General features: G+C 34.8%; 1 pseudogene; it reads left to right on the top strand.

The window, feature by feature from the left end:
• The first annotated feature begins 10,122 nt into the window (after positions 1-10,122).
• Positions 10,123-12,447, top strand: LOC129903705 (scopoletin 8-hydroxylase-like; annotated as a pseudogene).
• Positions 12,448-22,209: the final 9,762 nt, after the last annotated feature.

Raw genomic sequence — 22,209 nt, 5'->3', positions numbered from 1 at the left:
TAAATTATGGAATGTCATGTTGCATTTATGCTTAAAGCATTTTTTCTGTTTCATAGTTTTCACATTATGATAGTAGACACGTCATAGAAAATTGGCTTAAGTTTTGGGTCAATTAAAGTTGTCCATCATTTAACTATGGCTTATGTTAGCTGAATTTCTCCATTTTGTATATTTTCACAAGTAGAAAAAAATTCTCCATAGCCTTGCAACTATTGCAGAGTTTAGGAGTAAATGTAACATGATTTCTTATTTAATTTTTTATCACTACAAAATCAAGATCTACAAGTAAGATATCTTTTTTCTTTTCAAATTTTCATATGTAGGAATTTTAATTAAACTTTCAGGCACTGCACAAAAAGAAACTTTGATGAGTGATCTCTTGTCCATATAAATTTGTTTGCATACTTCTTTTCAGTTTTATTTCTCAAATAATTTTATGCATTTTTCATTGTGCAAATTTCATTTGTAATTTTCATCCACCACGCTGAATTGTTAACTTCAACCTCTATTGGATGTGCAAATGTTCCTCATTATGTATTGCATCAATTCATGTGGGAGATTTTTCTTCAACGTGTTCTCATTCCACTATCCAACTATCAAAAAATTAGATAGTTGTATCTTCTAACAATTAGAACACCATATAGTACATGATATAGTGCTCCTAGATTAGTTTAATTGTCAAATCAAAAATTAGAATTGCCCTGCTTAGTTTGTCACCAGATTTAATGTTCTATCACTTCTCTAATAATTATCATCTTCTTCCAGATAGATGTACTTCTTTAGCTTGAGCAATAATAAGATGAAAGTTCTTATATTATTTATTGTTCATATAAGAAATCCACATGAATATTATGGTCCTAAAGTACCAGCACAACTTTTCAAATAAAGTATTTCATATGTCATGTAATAATCTAAAAATCAAAGATTTCCTTCTTTTTTACTACACATCTTTTTCCAACTTACTCATTGATTGGCTTTCACTCCAATTGTATTACTCTAGAATTTTTTGGCAAAAAATTTATGGCCCAAAAATTTATCCTCTTCATCACCTTCTTCAATATGTCATTATATATAATAGGCTATTTTCTTCTGATCATAGTATATAGGATATCCTAGATATATGAATTTTCTTTCCTTATTTATGTATTAACAATTATTCTCTCCACTATCTTAGCATAATCTTTTGTGCATATAGAAGGAACTCTTTAATTGGTAAGTGATCTAAATGTTAACTTTTTATGTAAGATTATAGATATAATTTTATTGGCAATTGAGCTAAAATTTATTAAGCTTAAATCTACAAAATTATTTTTCACTTCTTTTTTAAACAGTAATATTAGATTGGTATGAGTAATGAATAGAGTTGTCAAAATAGGTTGGCCAAATCCAATCCAACCCAACTCAATCCTACCCTAAAGGGCTAGCTAGTTAAATGGGTTGGGATGGGCTGACCCTTTTAAATAAAGGGCCTATAAAATTATAATGACCCTCCAGGTTATTTTTGAATTTAAACATTCATTCCGTTGTTTAGAGCGTTCCTATAGCGACCCCAATTCATTTATGACTTACTGGCATTGGCTGTTCGAATGCATGGTCGTTTTTTTGGGTTTCAGGCCTGTTTCCCTATTTTGGAGCTTTTATAACTTAAAAAGTTGACTTCAGTCATAACTTCAGGAAAATGACCTCAGAACAAAAATATGATGATTTCATCAGCTCTAGAATGGCCAAATTAGAATAGTAGCATGTTCAACACGAGTACCAAGGCAATTAGTATGAGTTTAGGACAATTTGGCGCCTTTGCCTTTGAAATTTCGTCTATAGTTAGATTTGGTCAACATTATTGAAAAATGCGTTCAGATTAAAATTCAGACATTGTAGTTAGTTCTGGAATATCAAGTTTGGTCAAGAATGACCCTTCGTTCACTACCCGAGGCTTTCGGTCAAATCCTGAGGTCTGTTGTGAAAATAGGCTCAAAATCACTTGGGTGTGGGATCCACTTTTTATTAAAATCACCTCATATGGGAATTTTGAATATTCCATTGAATCAGGAATGTCAAATTTTATAGGGTAGAGTATTTCCTTTGCGCGCATGGGATTTTGGATGAATTCCAAGCACACCATTGGAGTATTCGAACTTAGTGAGAATCAGCTGTTTCAGCAGTTGCTGGTGCAGGTGGCTTTCCTCACTGAATTCGCGAATGAGCCATCACGATTGCAATGAAAATTTGACTGGGTTTGACCTAGTTGGTCTTCATGATCATGAGACTTGACCATCGCAATTGTGATGGTCTTTTTGTGAGCTGGTTGCAATCGTGACACGTGCCCCAACGATCACGAAGAGCAATTAACTAGTCTTTTAAATTAATACCATAAATGAGAATCAACCATCTTCCATGTTTTAGAACTCAAATTCTCTCTCGTTCCTTTATCAATTTTGGCTATTCAAAGGTTAAACTTCAAGAGGATTTTGAGGGTAACGCATTAGGGACTCAGAGAGTGCATTGGAAGCTTCTTTGGAGGTAAATTCAATGTCTTAGATGCTGCATGTCCCATTTTCAGAGTGTTATTTTAGTAAGTTTTTAGATATTTTTAACTTGATCATCCTAACTCCATTTTTAGTAATTCTTGAGGCTAACTTTTGAGTTTTTCTGCAAGGAACATCGTAGTTTACTTGACTTGGGTCATAAGGTTCCGTTTTTGAGAATTTTTCTACTTTTAGAAGATGCCATATATTCTCTTTTAGCTTTATTGTGGGATTTTTGTTGCATGCCCATTTCGTGTCATTTCCCAACTCGTACTATTTACCAAATTGATTTGTGAGATTGGGGTGCTGCTTTGGACTAGTTTTTGGGATCAATTTTGGAATTTTGAATATGGGTCCCATATTTCCAGTTTTAGACTCTAAAATTGGCCCGCCTTTGAATTCAATAATCTTAGTGTCATAACGACCGTATTAACATTGTGATTCTATTGGTGATAGCGTGGCAACATTTGAAGGCCGCTTGGAAAGGAAAAAGCTTCAATTTCATGAGTTGGACCACAAAGTCGGCCTACAAGTAGGCTACCATTTTTCCCTCATTAAACTGAGCATTTTTAGTAAATTGTATATTGAATTATATGAGTTTGGAGGCGCTTGGGTGTCAAGCATGCTAGATTCCTAGATTCCATGCCTAGGTGTTATTTTTCGGGAAATTATTGGACTATGTAAACATGACTCCTATTAATGTTGATCATCCATGCCTTGTGGTGAATGTCGTGCATGTGGTTATATGTTTGGAAGCGTGTTGGGCCTTATTCTAGTCTTAGACTAGTGATTGCCTTAGACTTGTGCGATCTTGGTGTCGTTGGGCCTTAAAACTTATCCAACGTAGTTTCGGATGGTTAGCTCCCTATAGATTGATATAGCTAACTTCAATCTGATAGTCTGAGCTTTAGTTAGGCGATAACATAGCTTGTGACCTTACCTCCATAATGCCCTATTCTCCTATTGGTCCTGTATCACTTGGTTCTTGATTCTTGAGAGTCTTCTCGATGATTCGGGTTATATTTGGTTTGGGCTAGAGTGGTGTGCTGATAACACTCGGTTTGGGGGTACTCCCTATGACGCACGGTTAGTCGCTGATTCTAATTCAGTTCTCTCCCCTAGCTATAGTTACCAGGTTAAAGTCTATGGTCCATCTTGCTTGTGTTCGGCTCCTTAGCTATAGTTAGCCAGTTGAAGTATGTTATCTAACTTACTTGTAATTAGGATCCTTAGCTACAGTTACCCAGTTGAAGTCCATGGTCTAGCTTACTCATGTTTCACCCTTGGCTATAGTTACCCGATCAAAATTAGTGGTCGAGCTTACTCGTGTTGACTCATTAGCTACAGTTACCTAATCGAAGTGCGTGGTCCATCTTACACGTAATTCAAATCCTTATTCCCTGATGAATCTTCGGTTTAATATCTTCATCTACTCTCAGCTTTGGATTGAGGTATTAGAGTTGGGAATGGTCTGGTTCAAGTCTGAGAGATGGCAATATTATAAGAATCCTTTTAGCTCAGTTCATTTTCCTTCGGCTATTCTTGGATCTGTCGGGCTTATGGGAGTTAGTGCACATAGTTACTCTTTACTTGTGCATAAGAGTACCCATCAGGTTTATGAGAGCTCGGTGGATTTAGTTAGATTCTTTCTCTTTGTTTGTTTGTATGCTCGTGTACATACCTAAATTTACTTCTTATCCTATCTTTGGTTGTGATCTTTTACTAGCATTTCAGTTTCCTTTTATTTATCTTGCTCAGTCAGCCTATGATACCTACTGGGTACATGTTGTTTTGGTACTCATACTACACTCTGCATCTATTTTTTTGATGTGGGTATGAGTACTAGCTATCGGTGTTGATTCGAGCCAGCTCGGTCGTGATCAAATGCCAGGGTGAGCGCATTATGTCCTGGCTTAACCCCTCTCCCTCTGTACATATGGAATTATTCATCAAACTACTAACTTGCTACATACCACAATCAAATGGAATTGAGAAAAGTAAAAAAAACATTTGAGGAGATGATCAATGCTTCATTAATAAGTTCCGATTTACTGTAGAGTTTATGGGAGAAAGCTATTTTTACGGCTAACTTAATACTCAATAGGGAGACCAAAACAAAACTCAATCAAGAATTGTAGGTTTTTAGTTCACAAATCTGACACTTCTAAAATTCATGTTAATATGGTAATTGAGTCAGATAATGCTGAATCCTTCAAACATATTTATTCATATACAACTAAATGTGAGTCTTCAAGTAAAAGATCTAAACGATCGCAGAAATAACCAAAAGAAAGTTGTCACGATCCCAAAATTGAGGTCATGGTGGCACATGCCCCAAAAACCAACCTGGTATTTAAGCTTAAGAAATCTAACACAAAGGTTATCCTTGATATATTGGTCCGTACCAAATTTTGAGGCGGATCGGAAGTGTTGCTTATAAGTTGGACTTACCCTCAGAGCTAGCTGCTATTCATCCGGTATTCTACGTTTTGATGTTGAAAAAGTGCTTGGGTGATCCCTCGTTGGTAGTCCCCATTGACAGCGTTGGAATTAAGGATAGCTTGTCTTATGAAGAGGTTCCAGTCCAAATTCTTGATTGCCAAATTCGCAAGTTGAGGAACAAAGAAGTTGCCTCAGTCAAGGTCCTGTGGAGGAATCAATTTGTTGAGGAAGCCACATGGGAAGCGGAGGAAGCCATGAAATCTAAATATCCACATCTATTCGAGCCTACCGAGGAGGATATTGAAGGTAATGACCATTTCCTTGACTCGAATTCATTTGTACCTTTTTGAGTTTTGATTGAATGACTGAGTTTTGATTGTGATTTGTACCCCGATTCCATTCTTGGTTGCTCGTCATTCGAGGACGAATGATCCCAAGGGGGAGATAATGTAACGCCCTTCAAAAAAATTTTCCTAAGATTCGGGTCTTCCTTGTATAAGTGCGGGGCCCATCGTATTTATTTCGAAGTGAGTACATATCAAGCTGACATAGCAAGGATTACATAAGTTCATAAAATAACCCATGAGGAAGAGGAGAGAATGACACATGGCAGTAAGGAGGGAGTGACACGTGGCCGTAGCTGAAGCAAGAATGTGACCCACCTGCTTGCTTGGGGGTAGACCCCACCTGCCACGTGGCAGCCCCAGATTGGTTGCATAGATGTGTTGGCCCAAAAAGGGATGGACACGTGTCACCCTAAGGGGATGACATATGTCACCTCCCAAGGCAGCCTATATATACATGTTTTATGACTCTTAAAGTCGTTCTTTATCCAAAAATTCAAAACAAAGGAGAAAAAGAAACCCTAAGCTAAGAGAGAGGGAGCTTCGGATTTGAGAGAGAAAAGCTAGGTTCATTGATTTATTTATGTAAATTAATTATCTAGGGTATACCAAGATGATATTGAGGTTTTAATAATGTAAATATATGGTTTGGAGCATCACCAAACAGATAGCAAACAGCCACGACATTTCAGCCGCGCTAGAAGAACTTCTAGGTGAATTTTGGCAAGCTTTGGCCAATATCGGGTAAGGTAAGGGTTTTCCTTACAATTTGGAGTTTATGGTGTGGTTATGGAGTGTATTACATGTCTTATATGTGGATGGAAGTATAAAAACTGCACAAGGATGCTTGACGTTAGAAACTAACTAAATTGGAGTCGTTCTAGTTAAATCAGAAGAGGGTAGTGTTGTTGCGAGTGTGGTGCTGCGGTTGGAAGTAGTTTTATTATGTGTTGCAGGGATGGAACACGTTACAAAAGGTGTGTGGTATCTTCTGGTTGCATCTACATAACACTCCGTTACGTATGGGTAAAGGTTTTACGGAATAGAGATTAAAAACTGTATTTTGGAGTCGTAGTTTCAAGTGGGCTGTTTGGGACTTGTTTTGAATAATGTAGAATTAGTTTTATTATATATGGTTGATGATTTTTGTTGTGAATATGTCTTCTAAGGTTATATATTAAAATTGGAAGTTTGGATAGGGCAAGTTATAGGGGAGATGCTGCCCGATTTCTGCTAACTTCGAAACTAGTAATAAACTAGTCGGGGGAAATAGATAAGGAAATGAGTCCTAGGGATACTTGAATATGAATTTGGGATCCGTAAAGTTGAAGGTCATTAATCGTAGTGTTACTCTGGTGTTAAATAGGTTGAAGGAGTACAAAGCAAGCTGGGTTACGAGTGAGCTGCTGTAGGTATGTAAAGCTATCTCTCTTTCCTTTTGGCACGTCTTAGCCTTAAGTGGGTTGTATATGAAATGTGGGGATAATTTCATTACCAAAACTCCCAGTATGCCTCATAATCCCTATCCACTGCTTGATGTTGGAACCCCTACAAGAATCAAGTATTGCCTTTCAAGGATTCTACGTGTTAAAAAGTAGTGTATGTAAAACTATCCTTCCTTTCTCTTGAGATGTATTTGGCATGAAAATGAGGTTATTATGCCATGTTTTTTCACCGATCCCCATGATGGTCCGGTCACTAAATATGTACATGATGACTACATGAAAGAAAGTACAGAGTATGTAAAGCCTATTCTTTCTCTTATTTTGGCATGTCTTAGAGGTAAGTAAAAGGTGATACGATCTCTGAGGTAACTCCATTCCTAAGTGTCTCTTATTCACCTCTGGATGTTGAACTCTTATAGTAGTTGAATTAATTTCCTAGAACTTTCTATATGTTAAGGAAATAACTAATGTACAAGCTCCTAGTCTTAAAGACTATATGACAACAAGTGCTTCTGATTCCATAAGCGGATAGCATTACTTTAGTACATGTCTAGGGTCCATGAGATTCTAATTGATATAGCCCCTAATGGAATTTAGAGGGCACTTAAGATAACTATACTACTACTCGGGTCCTCAGACGATGGCTTAATCCTCTTATACTGTCGAGTCTCTGATAATGATTTAAATTGCATATGGTTACTCACTACTCCACTCATGTATACTGTAACACTTCTTTCACCGAGTCCCAGGACGGGTATGTAATCTTGCATAGTTCATTGCATTATCAACTGAGTCCCTCACTAAAGGGTCGGATACGCTATATGAAGATATAATAATGCAATGACATGAACAACTCACCGAGTCCCTCACTAGAGGGCCGGGTACGTATGTATATATATGATGATGTGGTGTGATAAGGAGATGATGGCGCCGGGCCCTATGATGGTCCTACAGATATATGATTCACCAGTCCCTAAAAGATTCAGCTATATTGTATGATATGAGCATACATGCTTTTATGATTCACAAGGTACAGGTACAATGGTTTCTTAGGTAACATACTTATCACTTGAGCCTCTATTTCAGATATGCTCCCATTTATGCTATGTTATGCTTTGTATACTCAGTACATATCTCGTACTGGCCTCCCTTTCCTCGGGGGGCTGCGTTTCATGCCCATAGGTATAGATATACACTTTGGAGATCCGCTAGTATAGGAGTCCTACTCAGTGGTTCAGAAGCGCTCCATTGTGCTGGAGCCTAGATTTTGGTACTGGTCCCTTGATGTATATATTTATTTTTTTTATTTAGGGGTACAGAGGGGGCCCTATCCCTCCATATGTCACTGTTAATATTCTTAGAGGTCTGTATACATGTATGTGGGTTGTGTGTAAATGTGATCCAGCTGTACTAGTATGACTTATATTTCAGAAAGTCCCATTCACAATGGTAGCCTTGTCGGCTTGCGTATATGCATATGTTATGTATAGCAAGGTTCTCCTATATGTAATGACAACCATGTTGGCTTACGTGTTATATCATCTTGATGTTGTAACTCTTCAGGGGATAGATAATGGTTGGGACAATATTCAAGATGACTTTATATTTCCTCAAATCCCATGTCATGTTTAGTTGTAATTCGGTTATGGTTAACATATATGTATACGGGGGTCCAGGTCGGGCCCCAGTCACGGCCTACAGGGTTGGGTCATGACAATACAATAGCCCAACAAAGTTGTACAACTCAAGTAACTCTAGATTAGTTGAAGAGTCCAACGCTCCACAAAAAGAACATCTTCTGTCAAAATATAATTACTCTCTTTTGTAAAGTGAATATAATTGAAGACTTAGAATATTTTCTTGTCTCAACACTCTCTTTCACTACTACACACTACAATATTATCTACACTTCTCATCTTTCTTCCATCCTTCACAAAGAAAGAACACCACTATTTATAAGTGAGGAAATTTTCCTTGTCTTGATAGGAATAAAGTGGATAATAATTTAGGTAAATTAATGGAGGATTTTATGCCTTGGGAGTTATATGTGCTGCAAAGCATAATGAGGTAGAGCATGAGTTAGTGGTTACATAAGTTACACCAAGAATAATTGATCATATTCTTGTCAATTTATATTCACTAAAATATGCACTTAATATTTTGTTTTACTAATATATATATATCATTTTTATAAATAATCTCGATATGTTGTTTTTTTCAAAAAGAAGAACCTATTATTGCTAAAAAAATTGAGGCCTCTCAAATTTGGAGGCCTAAGGCTCTTACCTTTTTTCTAACTCTATCGAGCCAAGCCTGAAAATAACATAAATTATCAACTTGTAAATGAAGTAAAACCCACAAACCCTAACCCAAACTTGTGTACATCGAGTTTTGACAATGAATTGATATTACGTCTCGGTTGTTAAAGGCCATCACGAAAGGTTTGTAATACATTCTTCCTAACAACAAAACACTCACATTGGTGCAAAGTCTCAAATTTGACAACCAAAAGGCATCATGGTTCATGCCATAATAGATGAATCACCCTTTTGATCTAAACTCGTATTTATAAATTATTCTATGATAAGGAGATACTAACCACTCTTTTTTCCAGTTGACTAAACAAAAAGAAAGTGTGATTTCATCATGTGTCATTAATAAAGAGACTGTTTGAATTAATTTTTAATTTTTGATTTTTTTATTTTATTTTAGCTTAAAATCAAGTGCTGCATTTTTTAAATTTAACCAAATATTTCAATAGTGCCTAAAAGTTATTTTGACTTTAAAATACTTAAAATAAGTCAATCCAAACAGGCTCAAAGTATCTTATCACATGTAATATATATTATTATGATATGGTAAATTTTATTCCTAAAACTTCACTAACCAGAAATATTGATTTGGAATAGTGTGCAATTGATAATCTTTGCAACTTGAAAAATTTTTATTCAAGCACAAAAAATATTCTTTGTCTTCACCTACTTTGAGGGTCAAAACCATGCATTTATGAACCTTACATCTCATTGGAGTCTTGGACATCCATATTATTATATGGTTTTTGGGTTGATTCTTAGACAACAATTAAACTAATCCAAGCAAAGGTTAGAATAAAGAATCAAAGAAAAATGTCTTCTACATTTCATATATATATTTTGATGTTCAACTTGATCATAATATATTTCAAACAAATTCAAGTGCAAAAATCTTGATTTTTGAATATAAAATAGAATTTGACTATATACAAAAAAACAAAACTTTTTCTATAGATTGGTATATACAGAAAGCACAATTTCCTCATTGAAAATCACAAGATCTTGATTAACCAACAATCCAAAAGAGGAAAAAGAATATTTTCAAGAATATAATATGGCCCCAAGTATTGATGAAAGTAATGCCTTGTTTGATTTTGTGGTCCAAAAGGGTAATGGAGTAAAGGGACTTGTAGACAATGACATTAACATGGTACTAGAAAGATACATACAACCACCAAATGAAAGAAAATTAATTGACAAGAAAATCATCAATTCAAATGATGATGATCAAATATTGGTGGACATTGATTTATCAAAATTATACGGACCTGAGCATGATCAAGTAGTGGGAGCTATTACAATGGCTGTTGAGACACTTGAATTCTTTCAAGTAGTAAATCATGGTGTGACTTTGGAATTGTTGGAATCTGTTAAAGTTGCGGCCCATAACTTGTTTGATCAACCATCTATGAAAAAATCTGTTTATCAAAAATAAGTGAGCCCAAGTCCTTTGGTAAAATATGGGACTAGTTTTGTACCTGGAAAGGAAATGGCTTTGGAATGGTAAGATTATGTCAGTATGATGTATACTAATGATGATGAGGCACATGCACAATGGCCTCCTCAATGCAAGTAGGAACCCTTCTTCACTTCCTCTTTGATCACTTACTAGTCCTATTTTTCATGGTATAATTTTTTTCTACAATAATAGTGCAAATAAATAAAATTCTATCAAATAGAGTATGCATATCGTCATGTACATGTCAATTCCTCAACTTTATCGGTGCACCTTTTTTTTGTATTTTACCTTATTGTAGCAGGTAATAATATGTTATTACTTTTATTTTTTATGAATGCGTATTTACAATTATCTTTTAATTGACTTAAGGTATGTTTCGTATAAAGGGGGGGGGGATCTCATAATTGGTTGGTCATGCTCTCTAGAAAAATAAGTTATTTAGAACTCGGAAATATGACTTCCCTTGTGGGAATAGAAAACAAGCATCATAAGTGGTGTTCCACGTTAATTATCTCCTCCTCACCCCCAATCACCCCATTCCAATAGTATTTTCTATATTATGTATAAATAAATTTTGGACAATATTTTTTGTTAGTTATCAAACATAAGAATTAAGTTGAAACCTCACTTTGTTTTATTTTTTTTCACATGTTAGGGATGTGGCTCTTTAATACTTGAAGTCATCAACAAAAATGGTGAGGGTACTATTGGAGATATTATTTGATAATATTGGAGTAACACTAAATGAAGCAAAATTTGAATCACTAACAGGGCTCGAAATGGTAAACATGAACTTTTGCCCAAGTTAATCAAGAGCTAACAGTAGGCGTCGGACGCCATTCGGACATGGTAACCCTAACTGTTTTACTACAAGATGGCATCTATATGTTAAACTTGAAAAAGATGTGGAAGATGAGTGGATAGAGATTCCTCCCATTCCTGGTGCTTTAGTTATCAACGTTGGAGATACCATTCAAGTAAGAATGGGTTTCACTTTTTTATACTGACAACATAAAGAATTTTATTTTACACTATTATATTTATATAATATATTTGATTTGTTGTAGTAGATAATTAATTTTCATATTGTAAAGGGGAGAAAAGCCCCCTTTTTGCTCCCTCTATTTATAGAAAAAGGGCACTCCTGTCAATGTTTCAGTAATTCATAATGCTTCTCTCAACTCAGGCACAGGTAGCTTGACCACCTTATCCGTCATTGAAACACAAGATGGAGACATATCGGCCTATATTCCCACCAATGTGATCCCCATTATTTATTCCTAGGTTATTGATTTCATTTTACAGACAATTACCTACTTATAGTTATCATTTTAGGTAACCATATAGTATTAGAATAAATTTAAAGAGTCAAGAGTGTGTAAGTTTATACACTAAAAGTTTAAGAAAGTTTTACACTATTAATGTATTTTAACTTGTTGTAGTCAGTAACCTACCTTTATTATTTAGAATACAAAATCACTTTCATAAGGACTATTTGTAGTTATATCTTTAAGGTTGCTAGATAGTTTTACATAGTCAGCATATAAGTTACTCTTATGAAATATACAGTAGATTTTTACATAATCAAAGGAAATGGAGCCTAATATTTGTAAATATTAAACATTTGTTTTCTCCTAACATTTTGTTTTTGGATTTTGGATTTAGATCTTAAGTAATGGGAGATACAAAAGCGTGGAACATAGAGTTCATACAACAAATTCAGAATCAAGACTTTCAGTTCCATTGTTTGCTACACCAAAGCCATGTGGGAAGATAGGTCCGTTGCCTCAACTTGTGGAAAGTGATGGAGTTGCTCACTACAAATAAGTCTTCTTTGGTGATTACACGAAAAATGTTTTTCGAAAAAATCATGAAGGGAAAAAATCTCTTGAATTTTCTCAAAATGATGATTCTACTTAAGTTGTATGCTTATAGGGTTTCTTCTTCTCTTTTCATTCCCAAAATTTAAAGTACTTCAAATAACTTAAAGCATGCACAAATAAATAATTGTACTTGTTGTAACATTTTTAGTTCATTTTTTCAAGTTGACGTTTAATGAATTGCATTTTTATCCCGTTGTAGTCAAGTCTAAAGTACAACACAAACTCTCTCTAACAATTAAATAAAAAATAGCCGTTACATACTCTACAGTTCCGTCGGAATGGCCTCACCGCCGCCGGTATAGCTTTCCAGGCCACTAGATCAGTCCCAAAAGATGTAAATCTCCAGATGAACAAAAGCCATCAACCATCTTCTCCTAATGCATCTCATAATTCTTCGAATTTGCAAATTGTAGCAATTTCGGATGAAGACATGAACTGGGCACAAAGAATAATGTTCCTAAAAGAATCTAGTTTGATTCAAGTAGAGGCAACTGTGGGAGATGATTCTACATCACTAGAGCCATATATGGTCCAAGCATCAGACCAAACCACCATCCCAATTGTTAGAACTCAGCAGTCATTTCTTGTGAGATTCGACAATACATCGCTTGACCACCGTCAATTTCAAAGGATTTCAGATGATATTCGAGGAATAACCACCATAGGGTTTTACTCAGCACACCAACATGCACCTATCAATGAAACTTTAGGCAAAAAAGATGATCGAAAGATGGTTGAAGCAAATTCCGATTAGGTAATCGGAGACCAGGTGGTTTTTTCAGACCAACACCAAGGGAAAAAGGATCATGAAGATGAGCTTGTTGATGCTCAACAAAAAATTCCAATTCAAATAAGTACACCAAGTTCAAATTAGAAAAATCAAGTTCCCAGTAATTCGAGTTTGAGTAAAGGTTCAAAATTTGACAAGTCGCAAGGTCATTATGATTCAAATACTGAAGAAAATACCTGTAGTAGCCAAATAAGGAAGCACCACTAAGGACCAAGTCTCTCAAGAACAAAAAAACAATAATAGCAATTTGAAAGGCTTGAGTCATAACCAAGCACCACAGTTGGCCATAACTGAGCAAAATTCAATAGGGAAAAATGTGTAGGAAATGCAATATCAGAAAGAATCAGGTAAGCTTACTTGTGTTATTTCAACTTCTGGTACTTCTAAGTTTATAAACACAATGGGGAATCATTCACAAACCAATGCAAATGATCAACATTGTGCTTCAATATTGCAAGATAAGAGCCATTTGGAAACTGAACACAACCCTAACAAGAATGACAATTAGAATCCCCCATCCTAGGCCCATAAAAACACCTCTAACCCCCCTCCTAAATTCCCTCAGGTTTTTAATAACTTTGGAAAGTATATTCCCAACAATCAAAATAATAGATATTTTAACAAAACCACACACCCTAGTGTTAACAACAACAAGACCCCTATACCAAATCCTATCAGCAATACCAAAAAGGTCTTAGTGCCAGAACTAACTCTATTCACATTAGTTCAAACTTTTCTACTAGACTAAGAGCTAATCAAGCCAAGAATGAAACTCCAATTAAACTGCTGTGATCTTTTACAATGAAGACTTTATGGTTAAACTGGCTTAAAAGTGAAGGTTTATACTTGTTGGAAAGATTAGCAGCACCATGCCCAAGGTGGAACTCATTAGAAAGAATTTTATCCTCCAAATAGAACTATCTGGTAGAGTAAAGATAGCACACTTCAATCCAGGCATTTCTATATTGATTTAGACAATAAGACCGATTATATTACTGTATGGACAAAACAAAGGATGCATATTGAAGGTTAGCTCATGAGGATCCAAACATGGACTCCAACCTTCAAACCTGAAGAAGAGACACCCATAGTTACCATTTGGGTAACACTACTTGAGCTACCTTGGCATTACTATAATAAGGAGTTTGTAGCAGCTCTTTTATCATCAATTGAGGAGCAGGAACAACCTATTGACAAAACTGAAAGAGAGGAGAACAACAAGGATAACTACCTTTTAAAGATGGTACAGGCAACTCAACACAAGGCTAATGCTACAGGATCAGGTATTGACTTATCACTCCCAAAATTCTAGAACCCCCATAATATCTGCAATAATACAGGTATCAAGAAAAGATCTATGGAAAACAAAAAGGAAGGGAACTCGGGTATTGACTTAATTCTCCCACAACCCCATGTCCTTGTTGATAACTCTTGTATTGGGCCTAATAATTATGAAGATAAAGAAGGAAAGGATGGTGGGGTTAAGGAGAAACCAACTAAGTTACAAGAAGGGGCTTTCAAGGAGAGGGGATACCTACTGAACCTAGAAAGACCTTAGATCTCTTGCAACCACTTCATAGATCATGCCAAGTGTTCTCAGTAAAGTTCAGAATTCTGATCTTAAAGACACTATAGGGTCAGAACTGGTTGATTCTATGGGCACTGATAAAAGACTAGATAAAGGGAACAAGCCACACCATAGTTTAGGAGGAGTTCATGAAATGCCTACTGAGGGTCTGATGATGTAGAATAGTGTCATCAACCACAACTACAATATTCAGGGTCATGATAGCTCTAAAAATCCTCAGGCTCAAAATAGTATTCAGGGTGTGCAGGGTGTTTAGGATAATCAGGGTTAGGCTAAGAAGAAGCTTTCTATATCTCCCAAATCCCCTAACAATAAATCCCAAGAAAAAATGAGTAAGAAGAAGAGGGATGCTATTAGAAGAGGGATCAAGAAGAAAAGCAGAAAATTGATGATGTTTCTTCCAAGTCCCACCAAAACTAATACAACAGTCTTAAGGAACCTTATTAACTTAATAATACACCAAGAGATGTTGATGAGTACAATGCTGTGAATTTTGAAGATGAGCTGGATAAGGATAAATTGTCACTAGAGGAAAATGATAAGGAGGATGAAGAGACTAGTAAGCAACTTATAACAGCGTTTAGGTCAACTGCATATAATGATTTATAGGAGGAAATTCAGGAGGTTTCTGATCAGTAGGGTTTATCTCCAAGAGGAAGAAAGATTCAAAGACAAACTATCAAGTCCAGATCCATCAGTACATCTGCTATTTCTAGAAGACCCAGCACTAAAGCTAAGAGTAAAGGTTTTTAATGATCAGTGCTATCTATTGGAATGCAAGGAGTATTAATATCAAAGGGGCACTGAAAAGACTGCAACAACTCAAAAAGATGCATAAGCTATCCATCATTACTATTCTTGAACCATTCTCAGATAATGCACACATCAATACTAACAAACTTTAGATTAATATGGACAAAGCCTTTTGCAACAACAATGGAAAAAGTTGGATCTTTTGGACCAATGATATAGAATGTGAGGTACTGGATAATGATGAGCAACAGGTAACTTGTGAAATGAAGCATGTGGAGTGCACAACATCTCTTCAATACTACCGTTGTATATGCCAAGTGTAGAGATTTACTCAGAAGACCCCTGTGGGGAAAGCTCATTCAATTTTCCATCTATAGTAATCTTTGGTGTACTATTAGGGTCAATATACCCCAATTCTGCAGTTGGGCCTGATGGTATGAGTGGCAAGTTCTTCCAAGCTTGCTGGGAAGTTATTAATATTTACATTCTGAATGTGGTCATATTATTGTTTTGTGGCCACCACATACCAAAGTAACTTTCCCATACCATTTGGTCTCACTCCCAAAAAAAGACCATCCTAATAAGTTTACTGAATTCAGACCAATAAGCCTTAGTAACTTTACTAATAAGATCATAAACAAACTTTTTTGTCTAAGATTGGCTCCTAATCTCCCTAACCTTATTTCTAAAAATCAATCAAGATTTGTTAAGGGGAGAAGTATTGCTGAGAAAATCATGTTGGCTCAAGAAATCACTCATGGTATCAAGAAACCTAAGGAAGGAGACAATGTGGTTATCAAACCTGACATGGAAAAAGCATATGATAGGGTCTCTTGGTCTTATACTTGTTTGGTACTAAGAAGAATGGGATTTGGAGAAGTATTTATTGACATGGTATGGATAATAATGAGCAACAATTGGTACTCTATTATCATCAATGGCTCAAAACATAAATTTTTCAAGTCTAAAAGAGGGTTAAGACAAGGGGATCATTTATCCCCAACCATGTTCATTATGGGAGCAGAAGTTTTGACTAGAATGCTGAATATTCTTAATCAAAATCATCTTTATCAGGGCTTTCAGATGGAAAAGAGGGGTCCTCAGATCAACCAACTGAGTTTTCCAAATGATGTGATAATTTTTACTTCAATCCATAAGCAATCTCTTCAGCTTATTATGCACACTTTGGGTACATATGAGACAGTGTCAGATTAGCTCGTTAATAGGGACAAAAGCCATTTTATGGTCCCCTAAAAAATCCTCAAACCATTGTGAACATAATCAGAGAAGTCACTGGTTTTGTGCAAAAGGAGATCCACTTATCTACCTTAGTTCCCCCTATACATAGGTCATCAAAGAATTAGTTACTACTCTGCTATGGTTGCAAAAGTGATCAAGAAAATTAGTGGTTGACAAGCTAGAATATTGAGCTATGGTGGTCTTACATTGGTAAAATATGTCCTGCAATCCCCCCTATACATACTCTAACTGTTATATCTCCTCCTAAGTCTACTCTTAAGTACATCAACCAATTGACTGATGACTTCTTTTAGGGGTAGGATAGAAATAAGAAAAAATATCATTGGGCTTTATGGGATACTCTCAGCTTTCCTTATGATGAGGGAGGTGTAGGTAATAGATTAATTTCTAATGTCCTCACCTTTTTACAGTATAAATAGGATGTTTAGGACCAAGAATTCATTGTGTGGGGCTAATTCCTCAGAGGCAAATACTGTCAAAGGGCTAATCCTGTGACAAAGAAAAGGAATACTAGGAAATCTTTAGTGAGGAAACATATAGAGTTTCTAACTTCCTTGTGAATGGACAATGGGATGAAGGTATGGTAAGAATTCATTCCCCCCTTATGGTTCCTGCAATTTTGAGAAATCCATTGCAATAACAAGAATGGATCTGAGACTCTGCAATCTGGAAACCAAATTCTGATGTCTCCTTCGCATGTTCTTCTGCTTGGGACATTATAAGGAAGAAAAAAGTCAAGAACCTGATTAATACTCTCACATTGAACAAAAATATTCCCTACAAGATCTCTTTTCTTTTGTGGAGAGCACTTAGAGACAAACTCCCCACTAATGAGAGGATTACTTCTTTTAGAGGAGAGTATGTTGACTGTTCATGTTGGATCAGACCATGTGTGGATACCACAGATCACATATTTGTATCTAGACATTTTGCAAACTACATTTGGAAGTATTTCTCAGCTTTCTGGGCAGCAGTCATAGGCATGTTCCTCTCAGGAACTTGTTAATGACCTGGTGGACTATGGAGCATAAAGATGAGGTGCATAAGTTGTTTATTCACTCCCTTCCTATAATTGTTTGTTGGAACGTATGGAAGAATAGATGTGCTTCAAAATATAGAGGCAAATAATTCAACATTTCAAGAGTTTAGTTTTCTATCATGAAAGACATGTGACATCTCTTAAACACTGTCTACCCCTGTATCTCTTGGACAAACAATTTCAAAGATCTAGTAATAGGGATAGAAAAATGCAGGCATGAAGTGAAGATTCTCAAATTTCTTTGGATCCCACCTCCCATCAGTATATAAAAGCTGAATGCTGATGGGAGTGCACTTCAGAATCCTGGACAGATTCATGGAGGGGGCATACTTAGGGACTATCTTGGCAAAATGATTTATGCATTTTCCACTCCTTTAGGCAATGGTTCTAACAACCAAGCTGAGATTCATGCAGCAAATTTGGAATGCACTGGTGCATTCAACATGATTGTAGTAAGGTCATCTTAGAGGTTGATTCTTAATTGCTTTCAATATGGCTTAATCACAATAGCACTCCTCCTTAGAAACTCCAACAACATATTAGTGATCTTCTTCACCTTATTAGACAGTTGGAAAGTTTTCAATGCAGGCATATCTACAGGGAAGTAAATTATACAGCTGACTCACTTTCAAAATTGAGTCACAATAGTGATATTTCCCAGCATTTCTACACACCACAACAACTACCATATGAGGTCAAAGGATACTTCAATTTGGACAAGTTGAATATGGCAAATTTCAGAAGGAAGAAGCTAAGGAGAATGAAAAAACCACCTTGAATATTTGTACTCAGTTTTGGTTTTCTTTTGAGTATAGCACTTCTCTATACTACTCTTGTACTCTATTAACCTTTTTACCTTAGCTATTTCTTTTTTCGGAGTTATAGCTCTTATGAATAGGTTCTAGATTTTATTGATTTTCCTTTCTTATTTTGTAAAGGGAGAGTTTCCCTCGTTTATGCATTTCCTAGATACTTGTATTTGAGAGGAGTCCTCTCTTCTTAAGTGTTTAGTATTTATTTCTAGAATTGGGGGTAAGTTGACCGACCTTAGTAGGTTAGTCGAATTGTGTACCACCATAGGAGCGGAGGTAAGGTTTATGTCCCCTTCCTTGTACTTTTATATTACTATTTATTTATGTTAAGGCTTGGGGGTGTTTGTCTCAATCTCTGACCGCCACGAGGGATAAGATCCTTGGATTAGGTCTGTTTATATATAATAAAAAAAGAACAAATATGTCATTCTATGAGAGATCCTAAATGCAAGATGACAATAAAGGGCTCCACAAATGACTTTTTCGTGTTTTTGGGCCAACACTACTTGAAAATAATACATAGTATGTAGAAATTAATCTTTTTAAAACAATATTTTTGGCATAAGACAGGTGTTGTTGACCAGCTACTAAAAATATGAAGGTTCGACAAAAAACATAAGGTGCTTCTTAAATAAATGTGCTGCACTATAGAAAAGAATTTAAAAAATCATTTGTTGTCGCCACACACATCCATATGAAATTCATCAAAAAGAAAAAAGGATGCATCACTAGCTTTTAATAACCTATTATCATGAAAATTTACCATTAAATCACCAACATTGTTATAGAGAGTACAAATATTATATAATAATATATAAAAGATGTATATATATTCACATATATTTATATACAATATTTATACATTATTATACAATGCATCTATATTGTATAAATAGTGTATAACCTTGTATATATAGTGTATAACTATGTATAATAATATAGATACACATACTATACGTTTATATTATAAGAGGCCTTTATTTTAACACCATAATTAATCACCAATAACACAATAAAAAAGAAAATATACGAAGTCTGCTAGTTTGTATTGAATCTTTTTTATTTAATTAAGATCTAAAAACTCTTTCTAAAACATCCGTCCAACCAATTTTCTATTACTCAAACTAAAAAATATCTTAAATTTGGGTTTGTAAGTGAAGTAACAAACAAAAAAATAAGGAAAGAGAGAAACATTATTGATAGAGACAGAAAGAAAGATAGACAGTCACATGGAAGACAACAAAAAAAAAGCAATGGGGATTAAGTAATGTGGTAATTGGGTGATAAAATATTATAATTGAGTCAATTTTTAGTAAATTGAATGATCGAGTGGCCTTCAGCCGTAATTATCTCAAAATAAAAGTTAAAACATCAGAAGAAAGGTTAAAAAGTATGCAAACTATTACTAGATAAAAAACTAACGCTAGAAAGTAAATATGCATATTTCATCTGTATGGGACTTTGATGATATGTCCTGATGTGTGTGTTGTCTTATTTTAGATTTTATATTTTTCTGATCTTGGTACTTGACACTTATTCATATTGAGAGATTTTCTTTCCAATAAAGGTATATTACTGAATGAATGGACCGAAATTATAGTATTTCATCACATTCAAAAGTAATATTTGTTAATAGCCAAGTTGTTGAACTATATGAGCAAGGGATTGTGTCATTGCATCTCTTACCTCTTCCAATATCTCTATAATCTCTCATGGTATCTTCTACTTGTTCACTAAATGTTTTTGAGAATTAATGAATTTGTCTCTAGTTGAATATTATGTACATTAGCAGCTCTGCAATATTAGAGAGCTTTCTATAGCTTCAATTATTTTTTGTATATCTTATGTCGGTGCAAAAATCAAATCCCCTTTGTTATCCCTCAAGCAAAAGTTATAAGAGTTTCTTTCCGTTTCTCTCTACTAATACCATATGTGTTGCATTTTATTGTATTTATCCTTGGTTATTTATATAATACCTTAGTTAATTAAACTCCTGATTTTATAGTTGTGCAAATTCAAAATGAGCGTTGGCGAATTTCCATGTACATTATACAATCAAGGAGATCTTACTCTAATCAATTGATTTAAGATGGACTGCTTTTGATGTAGTAAATTATGGAATCTCATGTTGCATTTATGCTTAAAGCATTTTTTCTGTTTCATAGTTTTTCACATTATGATAGTAGACACATCATAGAAAAGTGGCTTAAGTTTTGGGTCAATTAAAGTTTTCCATCATTTAACTATGACTTATGTTAGCTGAATTTCTCCATTTTATATATTTTCACAAGTAGAAAAAATTCTCCATAGCCTCGCAACTATTGGAGAGGTTAGGAATAAATGTATCATGCTTTCTTATTTAATTTTTAATCACTGCAAAATCAACATCTACAAGTAAGATATTTTTTTTTCTTTTCAAAGTTTCATATGTAGGAAGTTTAATTAAACTTTCAGGAACTCCACAAAAAGAAACTTTGATTAGTGATCTCTTTGTCCATATAAATTTGTTTGCATACTTCTTTTCAGCTTCATATCTCAAATAATTTTATGTATTTTTCACTGTGCAAATTTCATTTGTAATTTTCATCCACCACGCCGAATTGTTAAATTCAACCTCTATTGGATGTGCAAATGTTTTTCATTATGTGTTGCATCAATTCATGTGGGAGATTTTCCTTCAACGTGTTCTCATTCCACTATCCAACTATCACAAAATTAGATAGTTTTATCTTCTAACAATTAGAACACCATATAATACATGATATAGTGCTCCTAGATTAGTTTAATTGTTAAATCAAAAATTAGAATTGCCCTACTTAGGTTGCCACCAGATTTAATGTTCTATCACTTCTCTAACAATTATCATCTTCTTCCAGATAGGTGTACTTCTTTAGCTTGAGCAATAATAAGATGAAAGTTTTTATATTATTTATTGTTCATATAAACACTCCACATGAATATTATAGTCCTAAAGTACCAGCATAACTTTTCAAATAAAGTATTTCATATGTCATGTAATAATCTAAAAATCAAAGATTTCCTTCTTTTTTATTAGACATCTTTTTCCAGCTTACTCATTAATTGGATTTCACTCCAATGATATTACTCTAGAAATTTTTCGCAAAACATTTATGGCCCAAAAATATATCCTATTCATCACCTTCTTCAATATGTCATTATATATAATAGACTATTATCTTCCGATCATTGTATATAGGATATCCTATATATATGAATTTGCTTTCCTTATTCGTGTATTAACATTGATTCTTTCCACTATCTTAGAATAATTGTTTGTACATATAGAAGGAACTCTTTAATTGGTAAGTGATCTAAATGTTAACTTTTTATGTAAGATTCTAAATATAATTTTATTGGCAATTGAGCTAAAATTTATTAACCTTAAATCTGCAAAAGTATTTTTCACTTCTTTTTTAAACAGTAATATTAGATTGGTGTGAGTAATGAATAGAGCTGTCAAAATAAGCTGGCCAAATCCAACCCAACCCTAAAGGGCTAGCAAGTTAAATGGGTTAGGATGGGAAGATCCTTTAAAA

Source organism: Solanum dulcamara, chromosome 9 (genome assembly GCF_947179165.1).
Source record: "Solanum dulcamara chromosome 9, daSolDulc1.2, whole genome shotgun sequence".
Lineage (NCBI taxonomy): Eukaryota > Viridiplantae > Streptophyta > Magnoliopsida > Solanales > Solanaceae > Solanum > Solanum dulcamara.
This window is presented reverse-complemented; position numbering and strand designations above follow the sequence as displayed.